Here is a 21,203-nt window from a genome sequence, read left to right on the forward strand (position 1 = left end):
AGATCATATCTGAGAATTTAACCAGATTACCAATTCAACCACAACTTTGCATTCAATTAGAGAAAAAAATCCTCAAACCGCAATGCAACAAAAGTATGATAGATATCGCAATATTATTGCCCTTAGTGATGATACTGACATGATGACATAACAATTAATAGCATAAATATAAACTGTAACTTTCAATTGCATATTAATGACCTAGGTTAAGTTACATAATTTGTCTGATTAATTCTGATACAATTTCTCTTCCAATCAAATATATATGTGTTCGTATGGGTCAGATCGCTTTAGTAAAATAGAAATAAAAACTATTTAGTCAACAAATGCTAAACAAGAGTAAGCAGCAATACACAATTTGCGTTCAAAGTATAAAGGGAAATAGGTGTAAATGATGTGGTAAATATGATTGTGTTGTTCAGGTATTTTTAATTTTACAAACTACTAGTCATCACGTAAGAAGGATACTAGCATTTGGTTTTATAAACTACATACGGCACAAGGTTTATAACATATTTATTAAACTACTTATCAGCACACTATATTTCTTATTGTGAATACATTTAGACATACATTTTACTAAAACTCGTGTATGCAAATAAAATCTTTTTTGTTTTTTTTTGTTTTTAAAGATTTTCGAAAATGATGTTTTGTGTTTGTACATCATCTCATACCGCAAAACACACAACATCAAAAGGAGCAAAGCAAAGAAAAACACTATGATTGTCTCACCAGATTTGAAGATTATGACAATAATTTGACATGTCTGAAATAGATTTGTTTCTATATAAAATGACTATTGCTACAGAAACAGTGATATGGTATACATTATAATTGAATGCAGTTCAAGATTAGATCCTATTTATTTAGAATATAACCTAAATGCTACTTTTGTACACATTCTATTATTCAAACTTACTACACCACGTGACTGGGGAGGATGTTAATACAACACATGTCACCTAACAGCAACTCATATTTGAATTTGTTTGTGAGTATGAGAATAATAAAATGTCCATCCGTGAATTGTTTGTAAAAGATTTTTTTTTCTCACCTTTTATTGATCAAGAATATGTGACTTTCATTTCAAAGCAAAGTAAAATATTTCACACAGAAATTAGTGATGAAAAAATGGAAAAAAAATATTTATTCACTGGCTTTAAAACGTAATAGAGGAAGTAAGCTACAAGCTTTCAACTACAAAATTGTACATGGAATAGGCTCTCATAACTTTCTTCTCGACAAATATAGATTTACAGATACTAATGAATGTGTCAAGTGTAAAGAGGTAGAAAATATATAACATAAGGTTTTTGAATGCAATGAAATAAAACAATTTTGGAAAGAATTTTCTACTTGGTGGTATTTCGTTTTCGCAGTCAAAACATTTTTGAATAAAGAAAATTTAATTTTTGGTTTTTTGAATTCTGATTCGTTATATTAAAATTATGTATTCTACAGGCAAAGTACTATGTAAATTATGTAAAGATGACACAATAAAACAGATTGCTAATATCTTGTCTAATAATGTTTCTTCAAAAGATTTAAAACACATTGGGAAATTCTAGAATATTTATATCTTTCTTAAGACAACGCGAGTCATTTGTCGACAGAATGGGAGAAAATTATGCAATAATTTAATTCATTAAAATCATTGCATATCTAATGAACTTTAAATCATTCTTAATATATTATCGTATAGTGTATCTATGCACTGTAGTCGCAGTGTGAAAATCAAAGAGAGCTGTACAAATAATTAAAAAAAAAAGATCTGATCCGTATTTTGTGTTAACTATAGTAGATACAAATATAGGGCTATTTTACTTTGTAACATATTTGACCCTGCTGTAAGAGAGGGGGACGCAAACGGATTTTAAAATTATATTAGATTTTTTTCAACTTTATTTAAGAAAAATGATACAAGTAAGCTTAAGTAAAAGACATTCATTCTACACAATTAATCGATAAACAGATGCTTTGGAAATGTTACAGTGCTATAAAAGAAGATGATAGCAGTAGGTTTTTCCAAATGAAATTTTCTTTTCTTTACTTTGTTTTTGAGAAATTATAAAAACGTTAGCTTAAGTTTAGGCGATCTATTTTACACAATTACCCTATAAAAAGGTGCTTTGGAAATGTAACAGTTCTATAAAAGAAGATCATAGCAAAAGGTCTTTGAAAATGAAAGTTTCTTATCTTTACTTTGTTTTAGGGAAATTATTTTTTTTTGTTTTTTTTGTTTGTTATTTCGTTGTTTTCCGCTTATAGTTGATGTGTTTCCCTCGGTTTTAGTTTGTAACCCACATTTGTTTTCTCTCAATCGATTTATGACTTTTGAACAGCGGTAAACTACTGTTGCCTTTATTTTCCAAATGTAAATTTCTTTTCTCTACTTTATTTTAGAGAAATGAGAAAGCGTAAGCTTAAGTTGAGGCATTTCATTCTACACAATTACCATATGAAAAAGGTTATGGCAAAACGTTTTTACAAATGAAAGAGCAGTTTTTTTTAAACTTTATTCGAGAGAAATATAAAAAAAGATTATATTAAGGCAGTCCATGCAACAGTTTAACATAATAAACATGTGCTTTGGAAGTGTATCGTGCTATAAAAGACAGAGGATGGCAAAGGTTTTTCCAAATGAAATGTGATTTTTCTAATTTTTTTTAGAGAAATATAAAAAAGGGGATTAGGTTAAGGCTGTTAATACTTAATAATCATGTGCTTTAGAAATTTACCTTGGTATGAAAGATGGAGACTGGCAAATTATTTTTCAGAATGAAATTTGATTTTCTTAACTTTATTTTAGAGAAATAATAAGCTTAAATTGCGGTAATTCTTTCAACACAATTACTCGATAAACTGGTGCCTTTTAATCTCTATTTATGAGTACTTAGATAAGACAATGCAATAAAATTGTTTTTGCAGCTGACTATTGAATATAGTTACGTCAGTGCCGACTACTATTGTGGTGGTATATCAGTTTGAATTAAATTTTTATGCACAAAAAAAATGTAGTAATCGTCCACAAAGAATTAAATCTAGATATGTTAAAAATATACGTTATCAACAACAGTCAAGATTTTATCACCACAAATAGACCCCTGGACGGATTTTTACACCTCACTACTGTGTAACTGAATCATTTAAGATGCAATCATTTATTTTTGCATTTTCTAGTTGGAAGTTTATTTTGTATAAAAGCTACTTATTTTTGTGTTGTGTTATCTTTTAAACAGGAAATGAAAAATGAATGAATAATATTCTCATAGTTATGTGTTTTGGGAATGCACCTGTGTATGATTTATTATCTCTTCGACGCTTGTATATGTGTTATAAATGTCTTAATTAATGAAATTATCTACGTCTGTCAGAGACCTACCAGTTATTAAGCACTGTCAAATGTGTATAGTATTCAGTTTATACAGTATAAATACCTTGCATTGTTATGAATGACAGATTTGTTATTTTAGATAAGACAAAATATATAATATAGACTTATGTTTACTGGTGCTATTGTCTCTTGTTCACCCACTTATAGTTATGGATTGTTTGATTGTCTTAGTAGTTTTGTTTTATTTCATTTGCTTCATGTTTCCAAAAAAGTTAATATCTAAACTCAATCAAATCACATCACAATCTTTTTTCGTAAATGTTTGATGGATTACCTGTTGCCTATAATTTATTCGATTAATTATTAAATAAGCATTAGCTATCATATTCATGTTTACCGATTAAAAATGTTCTCATTTGATTTGTAACATACAGAAACCTATATTCAAATAACCAAAAGTCCCCAAGAAACAATTATTAATTCATTGGCTTGTTATAATATATCAACATTTTCTTTTTTAGACTAGACGCCATCGAATTATCCATCGATATGACCACTAAAGACTGCCGACGGTCATACATCCGATATAAAAATGAATAACAATATAAATAGACAGGCACGTGATATAGTATAATGACGATTTTTTTTTATATCTGTTTGTTTTCATGTTATAGATTAAAATATATGAAAATCATCATTGTACTTATAAGAATGACTTTTTTGGGGGATCGGTCAACGAAATAGTTATTCCTGGTTTCTCCCTTGTTTCACTTTACAATGTTGACATTATTTTCTTTTTAATGAATGAACCTCATGCTAATGCCTCATGTCAACTTTAAAGGTAGAGTGAATACGGATTCAAGTGAGTTTGAATTATTGACTTGCAAGCAAATAATAAATCAGCGATGTTTGTTAGCCTTTTTTATGAAATTGAGCAAAACTGACAGATAATAGCTAAATTTTATTTTTATATTTTGATTTGAAAATATTTGAATCAAACAAAATTATGTTTTAATTTTATTTTTAGTTCGTAGCTTATGCCCCCTTTAAAACCTCTTTATAAATGTAACGACAAAACATAATGTCAATGCAAGATGTTTTTATTTTGTTATTTTAGTTTTTACTCAAGATCTATTTTTAAACTGTATTGTATATTCCTAGTGGATTGACTGTTGCATGCTGTTTATTCTAATGATGCTATAAATTTCTCTTTAAAAAATTGTCAACACTTGTCATTGACGTATTCCCCTAAATTTCCTCTCATTTTCAATTGTCATTGATTTTATATCAAAATAATGTATGACCTATTGTCATACTGCATATCATATTCCAAAAATATTCAATGCAATCAGGCAAACATGAAAAGAAATTTCCGAATGGCCTTTAAAACATTTTGAATCGATTAAAATTGTATCTCGTCGTAAGAGTAAGGTCGCATAATTAATATGAAAAGACATAATTTCAATGCGAGATATGTCGAGATTATCGTCATAGCGATAAATCTGTCCTTTTATGTCAGTCAGTGGACTTATTTTATTTTTTTTAACATTTGTTATATTGTTTTGTATACGCTAAGCACTCGTCTATATTCCTTACAAGCAATTTATTACTGTCAGCGTAAAAATAATTCAATATGATTTCTCTCTGTGGATTAAAAATTAAGAAGGAGCTATATATCATCAGTTCAGAATTTGTATAACTTTTTCAAAACGGAGTTATATTTTAAGAAGTTGTAAAGTTTTTAGTATTCTGACGGCAAACTGATTTCATAGTCAAATCAATCATAAATTCATCATGATGTTTACTGGCAAGACAGTACAGTTATGTCGATATAAAAAATTGCTTTTATAATATTTTTGAAATAATTCAGAATCAATGGAATAGATCTCCGTCACGCAAAGCTCTGATTCCTTGTCTGACTTTGGCTATACTCATGGCATTTTTTGTTTGTCAGTTCTTCATTTTTTTAATAAGGTTTTAATTTTCAAATGTTTCTGCCTCGAGAATCACTGAACAGACAAAAATTGTCGAAATTTGCATTTACTGTAGTGTAATTGGTACCATTAATGTTATTACTGGTCAAACACCGAAACAGCGGTTACGTCTTCCTTACTGACGCTACGTTGATAGTTTTGCGAAGCAACGTCACCACTGTTTCGGAGTTTGATTACTGGTTATATCTGAATACAATGTGCTATAAACCTTGGTACCATTAATGCTATTACTGGTTATATCTGAATACAATGTGATATAAACATTGGTACCATTAATGTTATTATTGGTTATATCTGAATACAATGTGCTATAAACATTGGTACCATTAATGTTATTATTGGTTATATCTCAATACAATGGGCTATAAACATTGGTACCATTAATGCTATTACTGGTTATATCTAAATACATTGCGCTATAAACATTGGAACCATTAATGCTATTACTGGTTATATCTGAATACAATGTGCTATAAACATTGGTACCATTAATGGTATTACTGGTTATATCTAAATACAATGTGCTATAAACATTGGTACCATTAATGCTATTACTGGTTATTTCTGAATACAATGCGCTATAAACATTGGTACCATTAATGCTATTACTGATTATATCTGAACACAATGTGCTATAAACATTGGTACCATTAATGACATTACTGGTTATATCTGAATACAATGCGCTATAAACATTGGTACCATTGATGCTATTACTGGTTATATCTGAATACAATGTGCTATAAACATTGATACCATTAATGCTTTTACTGGTTATATCTGAATACAATGCGCTATAATCATTGGTACCATTAATGTTATTACTGGTTATATCTGAATACAATGCGCTATAAACATTGGTACCATTAATGTTATTACTGGTTATATCTGAATACAATGTGATATAAACATTGGTACCATTAATGTTATGACTGGATATATCTGAATACAATGCGCTATAAATATTGGTACCATTGATGTTATGACTGGATATATCTGAATACAATGCGCTATAAATATTGGTACTATTTATGCTGTTACTGGTTATATCTGATTACAATGAGCTATAAACATTGGTACCATTAATGCTATTACTAATTATATATGAATACAATGTGCTATAAACATTGGTACCATTAATGCTATTACTGGTTATATCTGAATACAATGCGCTATAAACATTGGTACTATTAATGCTGTTACTGGTTATATCTGAATATAATTTGCTATAAACATTGGTACCATTAATGCTATTACTGGTTATATCTGAATATAATTTGCTATAAACATTGGTACCATTAATGCTATTACTGGTTATATCTGAATATAATTTGCTATAAACATTGGTACCATTAATGCTATTACTGGTTATATCTGAATACAATGTGCTATAAACCTTGGTACCATTAATGCTATTACTGGTTATATCTGAATACAATGTGATATAAACATTGGCACCATTAATGCTATTACTGGTTATATCTTAATACAATGCGCTATAAACATTGGTACCATTAATGTTATAACTGGTTATATCTGAATACAATGCGCTATAAACATTGGTACCATTAATGCTATTACTGGTTATATCTAAATACATTGTGCTATAAACATTGGTACCATTAATGTTATTACTGGTTATATCTGAATACAATGTGCTATAAACATTGGTACCATTAATGACATTACTGGTTATATCTGAATACAATGCGCTATAAACATTGGTACCACTGATGCTATTACTGGTTATATCTGAATACAATGTGCTATAAACATTCGTACCATTAATGCTATTACTGGTTATATCTCAATACAATGGGCTATAAACATTGGTACCATTAATGCTATTACTGGTTATATCTAAATACATTGCGCTATAAACATTGGTACCATTAATGCTATTACTGGTTATATCTGAATACAATGTGCTATAAACATTGGTACCGTTAATGGTATTACTGGTTATATCTAAATACAATGTGCTATAAACATTGGTACCATTAATGCTATTACTGGTTATTTCTGAATACAATGCGCTATAAACATAGGTACCATTAATGCTATTACTGATTATATCTGAACACAATGTGCTATAAACATTGGTACCATTAATGACATTACTGGTTATATCTGAATACAATGCGCTATAAACATTGGTACCATTGATGCTATTACTGGTTATATCTGAATACAATGCGCTATAAACATTGATACCATTAATGCTATTACTGGTTATATCTGAATACAATGTGCTATAAACATTGATACCATTAATGCTATTACTGGTTATATCTGAATACAATGCGCTATAATCATTGGTACCATTAATGTTATTACTGGTTATATCTGAATACAATGCGCTATAAACATTGGTACCATTAATGTTATTACTGGTTATATCTGAATACAATGCGCTATAAACATTAGTACTATTAATGCTGTTACTGGTAATATTTGAATACAATGTGCTATAAACATTGGTACCATTAATGTTATTACTGGTTATATCTGAATACAATGCGGTATAAACATTGGTACCATTAATGATATTACTGGTTATATCGCAATACAATGCGCTATAAACATTGGTACCATTAATGTTATGACTGGATATATCTGAATACAATGCGCTATAAATATTGGTACCATTAATGTTATGACTGGATATATCTGAATACAATGCGCTATAATCATTGGTACCATTAATGTTATTACTGGTTATATCTGAATACAATGAGCTATAAACATTGGTACCATTAATGCTATTACTAATTATATATGAATACAATGTGCTATAAACATTGGTACCATTAATGCTATTACTGGTTATATCTGAATACAATGCGCTATAAACATTGGTACTATTAATGCTGTTACTGGTTATATCTGAATACAATGCGCTATAAACATTGGTATTATTAATGCTATTAATGGCTATATCTGAATATAATTTGCTATAAACATTGGTACCATTAATGCTATTACTGGTTATATCTGAATACAATGTGCTATAAACATTGGTACTACTAATGCTGTTACTGGTTGTATCTCAATACAATGCGCTATAAACATTGGTACCATTAATGCTATTACTGGTTATATCTGAATACAATGCGCCATAAACATTGGTACCATTAATGCTATTACTGGTTATTTCTGAATACAATGCGCTATAAACATTAGTACCATAAATGCTATTTCTGGTTATACCTGAATACAATGTGCTATAAACATTGGTACCATCAATGACATTACTGGTTATATCTGAATACAATGCGCTATAAACATTGGTACTATTGATGCTATTACTGGTTATATCTGAATACAATGTGCTATAAACATTGATACCATTAATGCTATTACTGGTTATATCTGAATACAATGCGCTATAAACATTGGTACCATTAATGTTATTACTGGTTATATCTGAATACAATGCGCTATAAACATTGGTACCATTAATGTTATTACTGGTTATATCTGAATACAATGCGCTATAAACATGGGTACTATTAATGCTGTTACTGGTTATATCTGAATACAATGTGCTATAAACATTGGTACCATTAATGTTATTACTGGTTATATCTGAATACAATGCGCTATAAACATTGGTACCATTAATGCTATTATTGGTTATATCTGAATACAATGTGCTACAAACATTGGTACCATTAATGTTATTACTGGTTATATCTGAATACAATGTGCTATAAACATTGGTACCATTAATGTTATTACTGGTTATATCTGAATACAATGCGCTATAAACATTGGTACCATTAATGCTATTATTGGTTATATCTGAATACAATGTGCTATAATCATTGGTACCATTAATGTTATTACTGGTTATATCTGAATACAATGTGATATAAACATTGGTACCATTAATGTTATTACTGGTTATATCTGAATACAATGCGCTATAAACATTGGTACCGTTAATGTTATTACTGGTTATATCTGAATACAATGCGCTATAATCATTGGTACCATTAATGTTATTACTGGTTATATCTGAATACAATGTGATATAAACATTGGTACCATTAATGCTATTATTGGTTATATCTGAATACAATGTGCTACAAACATTGGTACCATTAATGTTATTACTGGTTATATCTGAATACAATGTGCTATAAACATTGGTACCATTAATGTTATTACTGGTTATATCTGAATACAATGCGCTATAAACATTGGTACCATTAATGCTATTATTGGTTATATCTGAATACAATGTGCTACAAACATTGGTACCATTAATGCTATTACTGGTTATATCTGAATACAATGCGCTATAAACATTGGTACCATTGATGCTATTATTGGTTATATCTGAATACAATGTGCTACAAACATTGGTACCATTAATGTTTCTACTGGTTATATCTGAATACAATGCGCTATAAACATTGGTACCATTAATGCTATTATTGGTTATATCTGAATACAATGTGCTATAAACATTGGTACCATTAATGTTATTACTGGTTATATATGAATACAATGTGCTTTAAACATTGATACCGTTAATGTTATTACTGGTTATATCTGAATACAATGTGCTATAAACATCAATGTGTTTTAAAATCTGGTCGATAAAATGAATCAAAATATGTTTAGTTTTTTTCATGCTGCAATTTGTTAACAGTAAAATGTTTGCAAATCATCCTTGACTTAGGTTAGCTGCTTTCTATAATAAACAAGAAAAAAATAATATCGTTTGAAAACAATCCAGTTTAAAGTTTTTAAAAGGCACGTTTTACGAGATAGAGCAAATTCCCTTTAATTAGCAGATTTAACATAACATACCTGAATATTTTTTCAACAATTTCACATATATTCATAATACATAAACGTTTTGTAGTGCTACATATTGGTGTTGAATGTAATTTGATATCACTATTGCAAAATATTCATATTCTTGAAAAGGTAGCTTCAAAGGACATTGTTATCATATTGTCAATATTTGTCTCTGAAAAACAGTTTACTTCAATTATTCTAGATTCCTTTCGAACATTTGTTTTGATTAGGACTGTCCTTCTCATGCATTTTGCGATTGATATTTAAAACGTCGCAATATTTTCCAATTAAGAGTTTCTTAGCGTTCTGTTAACACATTAACAAATGCATAATGTTGGGTAAGAATCAAAGTACATATATAAAACCAAAAACATTTTGACATTTCTCCTGGTGTGAAATGAATTCAAGGAAACTTTGTCCAAATCTTTGTTGTTTAAAAGAGCGTTACTCGTAATGCATTTTCTATAGGGTACAGGTGGTGTTCCATATTTTATTTCTCGAAGACTACACAAACTATAAAAAATGAGTAGCAGCTCCTATTACTAGAAATGTCAGAGTTGAATATACAACCAAAAAATAAAATGGCCATGCGACACAAGTTAACATGAAATGTAGTTGAAAAACAACGTCTATTTTTTCACGTAAAGAAAAAAGACATTTTTAATGACTCCGACGTGCAAAAATTGAATTATTTTCTTTACTTTGTAAAATGTGAATTCGATTTTCTGGATTTGTTAAACCTAATAGGATACGCTTTCAATTTAACGTAATTCCAATCCTGCATCATCCAATTAGAAGCCGTACAAAAACTTGCCGGTAAAATGTAAATAAATAATTGCGCTCTTGTAATCGTTATTAGTATTGCATCCCTTGTTTTACAACTACGATGAGGTTTAACGACATTGACTACCAATGATGGTTTCGCAAATATTGTAAAATGTTTTCTGCTGACTAAGTAATATCTAAATTCAACGTGGACGACGAATGATGTTTTATCATACCAGCTTAATTTAATTGTATACACATATGCAAACTGAACGATATTGTATGAATCAAGGATTAATACGATATCATTTATAACTGACTTTTACGTCACTGTATTATTATAAATGCATTCATATAATTTGAATTTTCCCCTCCAAGCTCTTTGGTGTTTTTGTACATTTTGAAGGCATTCATCAAGAAATGTCGTTTTTGCAGGCAATTGCAGCATTCTTGATCTTTTATTTATTTCTAGTATGTTATCAATGTATCAATGTATCAATGTATGTTGAAGATGTCATCATACTTTATTACTTATGACGTTTATCAGTGGCACAGAATTTAAAGATTGACATTCTGACAAACAAGCGTAAACAAGTTGTGAATTTCTGTCTCAATCCTATGCTTTGAAGTTACTTAAGCAAGAGGCAGTAGATACAAAGGGGTCTAGCAAAAAATAATAAGTGAAATAAAATTAGAAAAACAACTACCAAAAAGAAAAATCAACGACACCAACTTTGTTACTTTTGTTTAAATACACGTTGACTAATAGAAAATGTACAGATACATACATTGCATGGTTACACTGATCGATGTTGACCTATATAAGTTTTCGATTTAATTTTTGGCCGTTTAGATGGAGTTGACAATTACCCCACATCAAATGCGATTACCACAATAATCACAATAACAGATAATAGAAACCACCTTTAACCTTCCTTTCCATCATTGCATTTTCTTTTGCCAATATAGAAAGACAAGTTTCATGAATGTTGTGTAAAAAGAATTTTTAATAGAAATTACTTTTTCATCAAAAAATATATGTCAATATGTCATAACAATTTTCACACCACCTGCAGCTACACTATACAAAAAGGTTACCTCAATATTCAGATTTTAAATCACAAACAAGTGGCGCCATCTGCAATATTAACTTTTGAATTTTTATAGATGATAATAACCAAAGAACTCAAATGTCGAAAAAAAATTAAAACGTGACAAAACAACACATTAATTCACAAAGTCGCGTAGCGCAAGACTAAATTATAAGTGTTGTTCAATCACGAGTTGAATATTTTCAAATATATGAATTCTCGGATTATTTTTTTTTTTTTTTATTACATTGACGATGGACATTTTAAACGAAATAAGGTAAAATATGAAAGGACCTATACATTTTTCTACGTATTCTTACTTGTTTTGATGCATCGGTGACGTCTTGGCAACACGTATTATTATTTCACATGTGAAGTTATCGGTTTTTATTTCACTGAGAAATCCTGGTATTTTATTGCGGCCAACGTTATAATCAGATTTATCAACTAGCGGTGGTTCAACCTTAAAACACTACACATTACAATCATTAAATATACCAGTAAAATGATGAATTTATGTTCTAGATTAACTTATTGTTATAAATCATTTGTGGCTTTTTTGCAAGCCTAAAGGGAAAGAAACCCTTTCATAAAAAACTTTCTTTGGGTTCAATCGCACAAAGACAGAAAGAATATCGTACATGTTAACTAAGAAACGAATGCATGTACCAATATATTGCAATTGATGGGTATTGGATAAAAGACAAGAACTCAGATATTGGCAGTCACAGGCTTTAAAACCAGTTCCTTATACCTAAACCAAACCAATTGCAACTAATATTTTCAATTTTAACACGTGTTGCAGGATTTCATTTCAAAACTGACGACTTCATGTCTTAACCTCCTAATTGCACCTATGCTAGTTCCCAATTCATACATAATCCGACTGGTTAGGTTTTTATCGTTGACCTAAACATTGTGAATAACGCTTCTCTGGGAAATGTGTTATCACAAGGCCCGAAATATCGTGAGCTTAATCCATTTTAACTTAAAAACACAACTTCAAAATACTGATGGATCCTGTCAAGGATTATGCCAGGCAATGAGCGAAACGCGGGAAAAAAGACGTAGATTTCCTTTTCGAATAGATTAAGACTGAGGTCGTTCATACAAATCAGAATTAAAAAAAATGAATAGGTCTAGGAAGACTCATGCTACATAAATCTTTAAAGACCCAAATGTTGCAAAACACCTGTCCTACCTCAATGACAAATATTTTGTTGTCCCCGCATATAAATCCCCAAAACAACATAGTTTTTATGTGTACATCACATAACATAAACTGTTTGATAAACAAATTAGGTATTGCCATTTCACTAAGAAGCTCAACATATATCCCACGACACTTACCGAGGAGGAATTCTTGATAATCATAGGTATGTTCTATGTTCCGTTAGAATTTAACCAAAGATGAAGCACTGTATCTTCCTTCAGTGTTTTTAATACCTAACTACATACGTGTCCTTACAAACAACATTATGTGGCTGTGTCTTTCGAGTGCTCCACGAAACCCCTTTCCAAATTATAAACCTCAATTTTATCAGCAATCATAGCTGGGTTTGAAAATTATTGTGAAGCTTACTATTCTTAGGTGTGCCGTGAATCCGATGTGGATTCTAAAAAATTCCAAATATCTTTTAGAGTACATACAATCATCTGTGAATAGTATTAAAACATTTGACTTTTCTACACTTTACACAAGTATTCCACATTCCAAACTAAAAGACAAACCAAAAGAGTTGGTCCTGCTTTGTGTCATAAAAAAAAATGGCCAACGTAGATACAAGTATATTGTCTAAAGAAGGGATAAATCGTACTTTGTAAAAATATCACTCAGATTCAAACTTGTAAGAGCTTGTTTTAATTTACAAGAAGGTGTGATTTTGTAATAAGTAGTAAAGTTAATAGTTTTCTAACTGCAAATATTTGTTTTGGTTTCAGTGTCGTCAGTTAGGACTATTCGGGATGTATATACTCGTAATCATGCCCTTTAAACCCTTGTAGCTTATAGGTTGATTGACACGCTATCTGCACGAGTAGGATAATAATGAATATCATCCTTGTTTGCCTACTACACAAATATGTTCTGCTTTAAACAGAATATTCGATATATTGATTGTTTATTCTGTCCATTTTCGAAAAGCGATCAATATGTACAATTTATAAGACCAGTGTTTAATACGTGATTATCTGATTCCTTATATTATAAACAAATGCGTATGTAACGTATAGTGTGATGTTGACAAGTTTGATCTGCTGGTGTCCAATATCTATTATGAGCCAAAAGTAATATCCAAAATTACTTTTTGTTAGAGTTTGGTTTTGTTTTGTTTTCACATTGATCTTCACGATTTACCATTTTCTAAACAAAATATAGATATTTTTCTCTATCAATAGGGATTAGTTGTTCACATTAGTTTATGAATTGCTTTTTTTTTAAGTTATGACCAATTATTTTATGTTTGGTAGAGGTGTAAACGAGTTGCCAAAAGTCACTTACTTGAGTGCATTGATGAAGTTCTAAGATGTTTCATTCACATATTGTATGACAAAATAGTTTCCATTTCTATTAAATAAATCATTATATTCTCAAGTAAACAGCATGATTAATGGTATGTATTCACATACTTTTTTTGCACTCAATCAGTAGACCTAAAAGTTCTAGATATTATACATCTACATAAATAATGGAATTGAATGGTTGTATTCATAGAACGAGAATTTTAGTCATATGTCTTACGAAATGAAAAACCAACAAACTCTATCACATGCAATGTGCAAATTATAGAGGTTCATTTCTGCTGTCGTAAAGTCGAGTTGCCGAGATAAAAAAGTCAACTTGCTTTATCTCAACAAGTCGACTTACGTTTTTCGACTCAATCACATTTTATGTCGACTTCATGAGATAATTATCACGACAAGACGATTATGTTTTCAATATGTTTTTTGCTATGTTTTGCCGTGTGGATGCTGTTTCATCTATGTGTATGATAAACATCCGTGTATTCAACCTGATTCCTCCTCTTCCTTGTCGAGGAGATGTATATACTAATGATAATGATAATAAACAGGAAGCAATTTTTTTTCCGAATTTATTTCACACCATGGTCATTGTCTCAAAAGTATTCCAATATTTGATTTAATTCATAGTAAAACAACTTTATGTGTGTGCTTTGAGATTTTATCAACATCATGAAAATTATACAGTGTTTTTGACCATAACACACTTGTAGATGCTAAGAGATTTTTTTTAGACGTATATTAATCCTATCCAAAACTAAAATACTAATGAAGGTAAAGTTAGGTATTGTCTTTCAGATACAAATTTAGTAATTTTTGATGAAGATGTCCTTCGGACAAACCTTTACCAAAAATACATCTACATTTGACAATATTGCTTAAAAATTACCTTTAAATAAACGCAATAGTAGTATACCGCTGTTCAATAGTCATAAATCGATTTAACTGAAACAAATCCGGGTCACAAACCAAAACTGAGGGAAACACATCAACTATAAGAGGAAACAAAACGGAACAAACAGAAACAGTAATTACTTGACTATAAAATTGAGAATGAAAATGGGGAATGTGTCAAAGAGACAACAACCAGACCATAGAACAGACAACAGCAGAAGGTCACCAACAGGTCTTCAATGCAGCGAGAAATTCCCGCACCCGGAGGCGTCCTTCAGCTGGCCCCGAAACAAATATATATACTAGTTCAGTGATAATGAACGCCATACTAAACTCCAAATTGTACACAAGAAACTAAAATTAAAAATAATACAAGACTAACAAAGGCTAGAGGCTCCTGACTTGGGACAGGCGCAAAAATGCGGCGGGGTTAAACATGTTTATGAGATCTCAACCCTCCCCCTATACCTTTATACATGTACAATGTATTTATTTCTGATAAAAAAACTATTTAATATTAAAATGCGCATCTGGTACAGTACAATTGGTACACATATTGATATTAAAGTATATTATTCTAAAATCTGCATATTTCAACGTTCTGTATGTGTTTACAACTTCGAGCATACATTCTTTATGTGAATAAAATACCAGGAATCTTTGATCTTCTTTTTCAAGTGCTTTGCAACTTATAATTTCGGTACATGGATACTATTTCTCTCCTGTGTATCATGTAAAGCAATTATTTGTGAAATTGATGATGTGCTTACCTTTAGCATGTTTAGCTGTATCGTTACCTTTGAATGAATTTGCAACAAGAACAAAAACACAAACAAAAAACAACCAAACAAACAAACAGTATTTTGCACTATGGATACAATAAAGACTTAACCATTATCTGTATAAATTATCATTGCAAAATTCATTCAGATATTATCGAGTAATCTAGCAGCTTTTGTAAGGGATAATAACTGACTCTGAAATTGAATTGCAGTCAGAATACTCATAATTTTAAATCTACAAAAAATCTTGCCTTCTTGAAAGTTGAAACAAGTTCTTATCAGAAGATTTATCAATCTTTCAAAATCTTACGAGTGAAATTATATCCAGTGATTTACACATTCCAACACTATATTGCAAATCAGGATAATACATGAGAGGTAAGAGTATGCAAAACTATAAAATAAATGTCAAAAGCACTAGAAACGTGTCTACTGAAAGACAGAAAATAAAAGAACAATCTCATAAGACAATACTGTCGAAACTCTAATTGACATTATTCCTTGTTAGATAATCGCTTCCTTGGATGCCCGTGTATGTAAATTCTATATTTAATTTAACAATAAATCGAATATACTATTTCGAAATGGAATTTACAATGACAATCATAACTAAAACAGTATCATAGATTCATATGTGATGTGTACTGTATGGTTTTAATTTAAGTTGAATGCATTTTCGAATGATAGTGTGACCTTATCTTAATAGCGAAGTTATACTACTACTAGGGGTGTTTAACGACATTGACTACGCATGAGGGTCCCGCAGGGTCGGTCATTATTTAGACTGATAATTTTTAATTGGCCTTTTGAAAATTTCTCCCGCATTTTTTTAAAAAGTTTTATTCTTTCCGTCTTCCCAAAAAAGAAGCACAAGATATCAATGAACAAGCCTAAGAAAAATGTCAAATTTATCAATTATAACAAAGAAAAACAAAACAGGAGAAATTAACGCTTCCTCTTTTTATGAACGCCTCAGTGAGCTAGATTAACTTTAGGCTTTAAAATTTACACATTTTGTGTAGGTAGTTTTTTTGTTCTTGTTATGTTCGTTATAAATCTACCCAATTTATTTCAAAACATATATCCATTGTCTCTTTGAATAAATTACCCAATTTAAGGAGGTTTTTATCCAAGTTTTTATATCAAGATTTCATTAAATATATGACGTCAATAATGAATCATAATAAAATAATTCGTTATCAGTAATTGAAAAATAGGTCAATTGCTCTTAACAAAAAAGGTTGAAGATACCAAACCAATTACACCATTGCTCAATGATGTCCATCGACGCTCTCATATATTGACATATATTAAGACACATGTAAACCCAGTGTCTGTCTCAACAAATTAATCAAATTTCGCTCAAGATACATGAAGGTTATTATTATAATATACTATTTTTAAGTTCTTATATCATAGATCTTTAATCTTCCTTCAATAAACTCATTATAGATACCATAATTAAAATTGTGTACGCCAGACGCGCTTGTTGTTTACAAAAGAGTCATCAGTGTCGCTCGAATAAAAAAAAAATAAGTAGTACGAAGTTGAAGAGCATCGAGGACCCGAAATTTCTGTTAGTGTTGCCAAATACAGCTGGGATAATCTATTCCAGAGGTATAAAAGCCTTGGTATTTCGAAATTCAAAGTTTTGTAAACAGTTAATTATAATTATGACTATATCAATAATAATTCATGTAAACACAGAAGTGCTCACTACTTGGGTGGTAATATCCTCGAGGAGAAAAACTTTTAAAGCAGTGGCATCGACCCAGTGGTAATAGATGAACTCATCATAGATACCAGAATTGAAATTTTGCACAATTGTGAATAACAATGTAACATATATACTTTTTATAAATTCAATACTTTCGTAGATGACAATGCAATTTAACTGATATTAAGTTTATGTAAAGTCTCGTCTTATTCTTTAATAGTATTATTAATAGTAACTTCCCGATATCAATATTCGTATCTTGCTTCTGCGTTGAATGGTCACCAATCGCAATAATCGATACACGCATTCATTTAGAGTTTACAATATTATTCTTCCGTAGGCGAGTGGTCTAAGTAGTCGAAATACTGTATCACTAGTCTGTCACCACTGATGTTGTGAGTTTGTGGTAGGTGCTCTCACCTCCAATCTTAATTGACTAGATTATCAGATTTCCTTCCAAAGTGGTCCTTCCGGACTCATCGGCTTTCTCTACCAATAAAAACTGACCGCCACGAAATAGCACAATAGTGCTGAAAGTGACATTAAACACCAATCAATCAATCAATCTTCCATCTCTGTGCGACTAAACTCAAAGAAAGTTTTTTACCAGTAAGGCTTGCCAAATAGCAATAACTGATTTCTAACAATAAGTTAATCTAGAACATAAGTTCACCAATTTACTCATATTTTCAATGGTATAAGGTTTAATCATCGCTAGTTAACAACTCATATCATCTAATTATTCTTCGAAATCTTATAATACAGATGACGCTTCTTGTACTGGTTCTTGTTCCTTAAGCTTTTCATTGAGGTAACGATTTTCTTGTACTGGTTCTTGTTCCTTAAGCTTAACATTGAGGTAACGATTTTGTATATTTTGCCATGTAGTTACTTAAATATTGTTCAAGACATATTGACACTTATTTTTTGGTACAAAAGTAAAATATATTACATATTTCAATCAGGATCTGTTTAGCCTTTTTTCGCACCTGTGATCACCCCGGTTTTTGGTGGGATTGGTGTTGCTCAGCCTTTCGTTGTCTTTGCTGTGTTTTGTATACTGGTGTTTGGCACTGTCTGTTTATTTTCACAATTTGAAAAAGTTAACCATATCTTATTTTACTAAAATGTATCTTAATGTATATATTTTATACTAAATTTGTAAATTTTAATGTACTATCATTATTATCTACTTTTAGGTCCTAAAATGATTGATATTGAACGATTCCGCAATTAATAATAATGATGGTACCTGTTGTACTTCATCAGATGCACATTTCTCTTCAGTGATGCTTGAGACCAAAATAGTTGATAATCCACATCTTCTTTCAAATATTGAAGAGCACTTTGTATAGCCAAAGACAGACAAGAAAGAAATCAGGGAATTGCACGAGGGAGACACATCCTCAAATTTTAATGATTTTCATAATTTTATAACAGCAATTTTCAACCGTTTTTCTAACAATTCAATTTTCTCCCAATAATCTTAATATTGAAAGATTATTGACACTTATGTGTGTTGAACTAAACCATTAACATAGACATGCAATATATTACTGTTTTTTTATATCATTTGATTGCCTTCTTTCTCGCCTTTTTTTTTTGCCTTTGTCTTTGCCAATGTAGTATTTTTGTTGTTGTAAACGTCATAAGTAGTAAAATAGCACGAAACCTCTAACAGACATTGATCAATTTATTCAGACATAAAAACATACAATCAAGAGATAAAAGATAAAAAATCATGCAATAGGCGGGAAATTAATATAACAGTAACTATAAAAATAAAAACGCTAAGACATTTCTTAGTTTATGGCTTAAAAACCAACAAAAACATTAATGATTTGTTTTTTACAGATACAGTGACGCAACAGTGAATTATATTTGACATTGTATCAATCCTTTATACATTAAAGATCAATGTGTCTTCATGTTTGTTTAAAATTGAATAAAGCTGGTATAATAAAACATAATTAGTTATCCATATTCAAATTATATATTACTTAGTCAGCTGAAAAACAATTTACCCTTAGGGGAAGTCAAGGTCGTAGTGGTAAAACAATTTATCAACTTCGGTCAATAATAGCAAAATATATCCCTAACACATTAAAATATTTGGAGTCCTTTTTGGTTGGTCTATTTAGGTGCGATTAGTTGTGAGAATCAGGCAATTTTGAAAAAATCAAAACATGGTCGAAAAAAATCCACCAACCTAACCAACCTATTTTGAAGTTACTTTCATCTAGAGTTAGAAATGGTAGGTCTTTCTGTGTTTCTGTGTGTCTGGTAATTCGAGAAATCTCTATATTACTTTTGGTTAGAAGAGAGCAAATTACGGAGTTAGCTCCCCTTAATTCTTAATTTCTATTGCATTTCAACCTTATTATATCTTGAATTACCAGAACAGGAAAAGGAAACGAATATTATATTCGTACACCATTATTCATTTTGAACTTAAATTAATGTCAACCTGAGTGGGTTTTTTTTGGTCATGTTTTAACCACTGACTAATTCTTAGACAGATTGGCACTTTATACATCGTTAAGTTGCAGCCCCATTGACATATTTTTTATGTAACATTTTATTTCATTTTCATTCCACCCCTTCCTTTGTCGAAGTGATGCAATAATATAAACGATAAGAAAAGGTTGCAAAAAGTTCTCTTGAATTTATTTCACATCCGGACAAATGTCAAGATGTTTTAGCTTTATACATAGCGTACGTATTTTTACATCTGTACCCCCAAAAATCATGTAGTGTTTTTCAACAAATATTTGACGCTCGAACTTTCAATTCAATTTTATGGAAGAATGAACTGAAATGCTTATATTATTTTGGACCTCTTGATAGATAAATGTCAATGGTTTCAGAAAAGAAATCACTCTAATGGATTGAAATTCTACTTTGGACCAAATTTTGGGTAATTTATTGTCATTTTCATCCCTCTTTTTGCAATATTTTGTATCAAATAAATGCAGATTGTTGCCATGGTTACACCAAAACGGGGATTATTTTTCACTATTTTAACTGTTGGAAATCAAATCTATAGAAGATGCTGTCATACAAGTGAGAGGTTTAGCTAGCTATAAAACCAGGTTCAATCCACCATTTTCTACATAAGAAAATGTCTGTACCAAGTCAGGAATATGGCAGTTGTTATCCTTTCGTTTGATGTGTTTTAGCTTTTGATTTTGCCATTTGATTATGAACTTTCCTTTTTGAATTTTCCTCGGAGTTCAGTATTTTTGTGATTTTACATTTTTTTCCATACACAAAACAAACATTAAGCCTTATTTG

The sequence above is a fragment of the Mytilus californianus genome, unplaced genomic scaffold (genome assembly GCF_021869535.1).
Source record: "Mytilus californianus isolate M0D057914Y unplaced genomic scaffold, xbMytCali1.0.p SCAF_10, whole genome shotgun sequence".
In the NCBI taxonomy this organism is placed as follows: domain Eukaryota; kingdom Metazoa; phylum Mollusca; class Bivalvia; order Mytilida; family Mytilidae; genus Mytilus; species Mytilus californianus.